The sequence below is a fragment of the Pecten maximus genome, chromosome 14, assembly GCF_902652985.1.
Source record: "Pecten maximus chromosome 14, xPecMax1.1, whole genome shotgun sequence".
Lineage (NCBI taxonomy): Eukaryota > Metazoa > Mollusca > Bivalvia > Pectinida > Pectinidae > Pecten > Pecten maximus.
Window position 1 is genome coordinate 1015213 of NC_047028.1, and position 6000 is coordinate 1021212.

A 6000-nucleotide genomic window follows, 5' to 3' on the forward strand; every position below is an offset into this window, starting at 1 on the left:
ACGTATTATAAGTTTTATTCTGGTCTTTACTGCATTGTGTATTGTGCTAAATTTGTAAGATCATTCGTAAGGATATTTACTGCATCAAATTATATATAAACAAATCTAGTTCGTAATGGCCCTATGTTCCCCGGTCGCCGGTATCAAGCATGTAATGTTTATTAGCGATACTATATCGTCATTACGGGTGCGTTTTGATACGGTACTCGCTACAGAAAGTTTATCACTTTCCACTATTGTTAGAAAGTCATGTTGGTAAACACACCTCAGTAGTATATTCGACGGGTAGTTTTGTTTGCACTGTTCATTTCAGGCGAGATTAAATGTCTTAATGATCGAAAGCAAACCTTATATAGAGAATGCTTTGTCGTATAAAACATCAAACCTGACGGAATAAATTTGATAACAGGCACGATACTCTTCCGTGTTAAACACAAGAAGTCCAATAGACATGTATAAAGCAGCTGAATGATAATGAAGAAATTGGAGATTTATTTTGAAGTTGGTTTAGGTAATCAATAGAATCTCAAACTAATATCCTTAACTTCAGGTACTATATCTGTAGGAGTTCCATGTGGTATCTGGTGCCGGTTTCATCAACGTTCGCCAAACGTACTAATGTGAAAATGGTAAGAAGTATAATACCATGCATAAGATGCAGGTTTGCATGTAAAAGCCTGCACCAGAATTTCCAAGGCAAACTATACAAACCGTCCTTCATTTTGTAAGTACTAAAATCTGCAGCAATCTGTAGATCAGCTAACCGTATGTTTGGACTACATGTCATCATTTTAGTTTGGAGAGGTTGAACGTTCTCGCAACAACCGTGGTCGTATGATGACGGGTGTCAAGGGGGCACCTAGAGTAAGCATTTAAGAATGAAATGACAGATTTAAGATACGAAGTTTTGCAATCAGAAGATCTACATTTTATTTTGGTCTCTCTAATGTTCTCTAAAAATAAGACCCCGATTCTTCAGTCGTCGAGGAGACACTTATAAAGGAACATAGTGCACATACAGAGAGCATGGCTGAAAGAAAGGAAGAATTTAAAATCCCATGTGTTGTAATGGAGGTAGAAACATATTTTGGACTATTTCGACTCTCCTGAATCTTTGACACCTTACAGAAAAATACATCCATGTAGTAGCTAATATATTCTTCTTCTTTTGTGGAAAAGGCGTCTTACTATGGAATTATATATATAAAAAAAAAAACGATAATACCACAGCCCCAAATTCCTCGCTCTTACATTTAAATCCAAATTCTTTTTTTCACCTCATATGGAACATTTGAAACATAAATGTGCAAAAACACTTAATGAAGGTGCAATCGGTCAAAATTCCAGCATTGTAATTCTGTTGCTGCAACAAGGGGATGAAAAAAGTTGTTGCATTGCAATTCGATAATCAAAATCTTAGCATTGCAATTGATATGAAAATGTGAATTTGAGATTTAGATATCCGTGACTCGGAACTTCTAAACCATCATTATGCTATTTTCGTATTAATCTAATCTGATTGATTATCAACTCCAACGTGTTGAAACTGAACATTGACACACAGACAGTGTAATACCAGTTTTATACAAGGAGTGTGGTGTTCGAGGTTATCTACAGCCAAGAAGATAGATTCAACCATTTTTTACCATAGCACCTGGTGCCAAGGCAATTGATAAGAAGGGTACGATGATTACGTGTTCTGAAGAGTGGACGGAACCACAAGGCGCAGTCCTAACTCGCTTTTGACGTATACCCGGACCTGCAAGTTGTGTAAAAACAACATCACATGTAGCAAAAAGCGGTTCGGATAAGGCAAATGTATTGGTAAATTCACTATTGTAGCAGGAAACCCCAGGAGAGTTCCCTCCGTTCTCAGAGAGACTCAAGGGTCATCCATTTCAAGATACAGCATGCAATGAAGAAACTTCTCGACGATTAAGATGACAGTAAATGCCCTGGTTTGGTTTGTCCGGGTGTATTTTGAGAGGCTGCATGTTGGGCCAGATCGGAACTTCGAGGTGTACTTTGTAAACCCATATCGAATGCTTTTGATACGTCGTAGTCAAAGACGCAAGTATACAGCCATATATATAAAAAAAAAAGGCACAAAAAATCATCGTGAAAACTACCGACCTGTCAGTCTTACAAGTTTTGAAAAGACTATGGACTAATTTCCTAATGCTTTTCTTATATGTATTGTCCATGTGTTTTGCATCATGTTACATGTATATGCTTTATGTCATTGTTATGTTTGCTGTATAATTTCATATGCTTGTCGAAGTACAAGCTCTTGAAAACTTATGTTAGCCATTGTCATATTCGACGTGAAATAAAGCTTCTTGTATCGTGTATCTTGTACTGAATTAAGAATATTCTATCAAAACCGATAATGTAATTCTAATTATCTGTGGTCTACATGTATAATTACGTGTGTCGTTAAGATGCTACATATTGGCCTAAGCTGATGATAAGAATATAGAGGTAATGGAACTAGGAAAATAATGTTTCATCTACGAGGGATGATTTATATGTTGTGAGCCTCGTATTGGAGGAGATACTCAAAGATGTTATTTCTAAGTTCTGCTATTCTCTGACAATATAGGGCCGTGTACCCATAGACTGGTCTCATTTGGTTAGTTTATATCGACGAAGTAGCACTCTAAAGTAAACAAGACAAGCCGCTTTTACAAAATGGACAAAATCGGTGAAAGAGCAGTGATCCAATATTTGGATAAAAAAGTTTAACACCTAAGGATATCCATAATGATATGGTAGCAACACTAGGGGAAGATGCTCCTTCATATGTTACAGCGAAAAGGTGGGTGGCGGAATTTAAGCGCGGCCGACAGAGCCTTGAGGATGGCCCTCGTCCTGGAAGGCCTGTCAATGTTGCAACCCCAGAAATGGTCAATACAGTTCATGATATTGTTATGACTGATAGACGACTCACAGAAAGATATATAACCAGTAAAGTTGGCATTTCACAGGGAAGAGTACATTCTATTCTGACGGAGGATCTTTCAATGGGAAAGTTTTCGGCCCGATCAGAAGCACACAAGACGCACCTTATAGTGCTTATCTTAAGATCCAGCCAACTTTCTTCAGAGATTTGTCACTATGGATGAAACATGGGTCTATCATTTTACCCCAGAGGCCAAACAACAATCGAAACAATGGAAGCACCCTGGCTCTTCCCCGTCAAAGAAGGCAAAGACTGTTCCATCGGCTGGGACGGTTATGGCCCCGGTTTTCTTGGATGCAGATGGTATTCTGCTGATAGATTATCTCCAAAAGGGACAAACAATCAATATGACATACTAGATTTCACTTCCGAGGCAGTTGCGGGAAAATATTAAACTTACGCGCCGCGGAAAGCTCACTAAAGGTGTGTTATTCAATCAGGACAATGCTCCTGTTCACAAATCTGTCATTGCCATGGCTGCCATTCACAATTGTGGCTGTATGTTGATTGAGCATTCGCCTTATTCAACTGATCTCGCTCAATCAGACTTTCATCTATTTCCAAAACTAAAAGCAGCTATTTTAGGCACCCACTTTCAGTCCTATGATGACGTCATACATGCAGTGGATGACTATCTGAACAGCCAAGAAAAGGAGTTATATAACAATAGCATTGATGCCTTTAAACACCGCTGGCAAAAGTGTATAGATAATGAAGGGGGGATTATGTTAAAAAATAATATAATATGTCCGTCATAATTCAAATCCTTTAATATGAGGCTCACAACATATCAATCAGCCCTCGTATATCATTACCCAAAGTTTTTGTTTAACAAGTTGAATTGGTACTTTCCAATGTGCGTGTTCCTCATTATACAAATGAGAGAGAGAGAGAGAGAGAGAGAGAGAGAGAGAGAGAGAGAGAGAGAGAGAGAGAGAGGAAGTTACATATATATCATATAATGTTTTATCCCTGTTTTTTCAATGTTCATTACAGATATCAATGATGTTGCTTGGGCGATAGAACTGTACCTGCTTTCCCCATTACATGATCGGAAGAAGCATCTGAATAAGAGATTTTACCTTTTCTCTCTCAAAACAACTTTCCTCTTCCTAATGTCTGCTTTGACACTTCCTTACTTTTGGCCTTTAGTCGAGCGTTCACCATTGTGAGGATGCTTTGGGTTCATTCCCCTGGCCGAAACATTCCAGAGTCTATCAAAATGATAGTTTATACTGCTATAAACTCAGGATAATGGTTCGTCCGTAGTCAGTATAATGCGACCAGATGGATTGTCCTGCTGGGTGTCTAAGGCAATATGCTTCAGTGAGGTAGCACTATAAAGCCGACATCAGTTCCGCGATATCACAAGGAGACAAACGCTTATATACCACAGGCTGCCAAAACACATACGCGTACACTTTCCACACGTATCTGATACACAGGGGAGACAGACATTCGATGACCTTAGCTGTTGTTAGGACGTTAAATAATACTAAACTTATATCACCCATTTGACCTAAGTAGCCGTCTTCACAGCACAGTTCGGGTATGCATTCCTAGCAATAAGAAAAACGTGTGCTTGCCACATATAGATAATACAATATATAACCCCAAAGTGTCGTCCTTTTCCTGTCGTTAATGAAACATTTTGCGATTCGGACAGAATTGTTGCATTTGGTTACTATTGCATTAGAGAGGGTCAGTTAAATTTCTTAGGGTGTTTATTTTGTTTGTTGACAAATATATAGATCTGCCAATTCGTTTAATAAAAAGAAACAGGATGTAGAGTTTGAGATACTCCGTAAATTAGATGAAGCCTTATACCATTTCCATCTGATCGCTAAGAAGACCGATGGAAAGTGATACAATACGCGTATAAAGGTTCACATCGATTGATTTCAAACTTTATTTTACCGATTTTAACCAATTGTAACTTTGTCTTTTATATCAAGGTAGCGAAATTGAGGGAATCATTCGCGCGCGTGTGTGTGGAGAAGGACATCTTAAACATGTTACATACCGCCCCTGCAACACTTTGAATCTGAAATATTCCCTTCTTTCGTCACTGATTTCTTTGCTTTGTTTTCTGACACTCGTCCTCAATATATCTATGGCCATCACACGAACCATTTAAAACGAATGCTTTAATAGAGTTGCGTGATTTCCAAGTTGTCCCTGCTTGCCGTAAGTAAGGTATGGCATAGGACACATCCCTACTGACATTGTATCTCGGTCCTTTATATACATTTGTACCCAGACGTGCCTTAATACCAGGTACAGTTAGGACATTCTGCATGCGTTTATCTTGTTAATCTTCCTTTAACGTTACCCCCCCCCCCCCCCCCCCCAAAAAAAAAATAAAATAATTTAAAGAAAAACAAATGAATAAAAAAAAATAAAAACTTATAAAAATTCATTTCCTATCTCAGAGTGTCAGAGTCTTAGTCGCGTGCTTCCTGAAAGTCGGCACGTAAACCTGTCTCCATTTTCTCACTCTCATATCCGGTAAGCTGTTATATATTTTGAGTATGTTAAGATGTTCACGTCTCTTATCATGTTGCAGTTTTATCTGATCTCTTGTTTTTAAGAGTAAAATTGTCGAACAGGATCTTTTAGCATTCGAATCGTGCAATATGGTCATCAGAGACAATTCCTTCACTGCCTTGTAGATAAGGGGTAAGAAATTTGTACCTATTTTCCCCATTGACATGATTCGTAAGAGGCGAATCAATGTTGGATCTTTCTGAACAGCTTCATCTCATTCCTAAAATCTTCATTTTGGCTCTACTGTATATAACCCTGAATTGAAGGATCTTAAACAATACAGTTTAATAAAATCTTGAGTGAGTATAATGCTTCCTTGGCTGAAGAAAATTCCTTTGTATCTCACGTGTATTTGGTATTAACCAGTATACCAAGAGGGTATTACTGTACATCATTTACGGCATAGATAAGCCTAATGGAAATGTGCAATAGAAATCATACATTTGATTGACCACGCTTGTGACAAAATTTATTGAATGAGCATCGTCGAC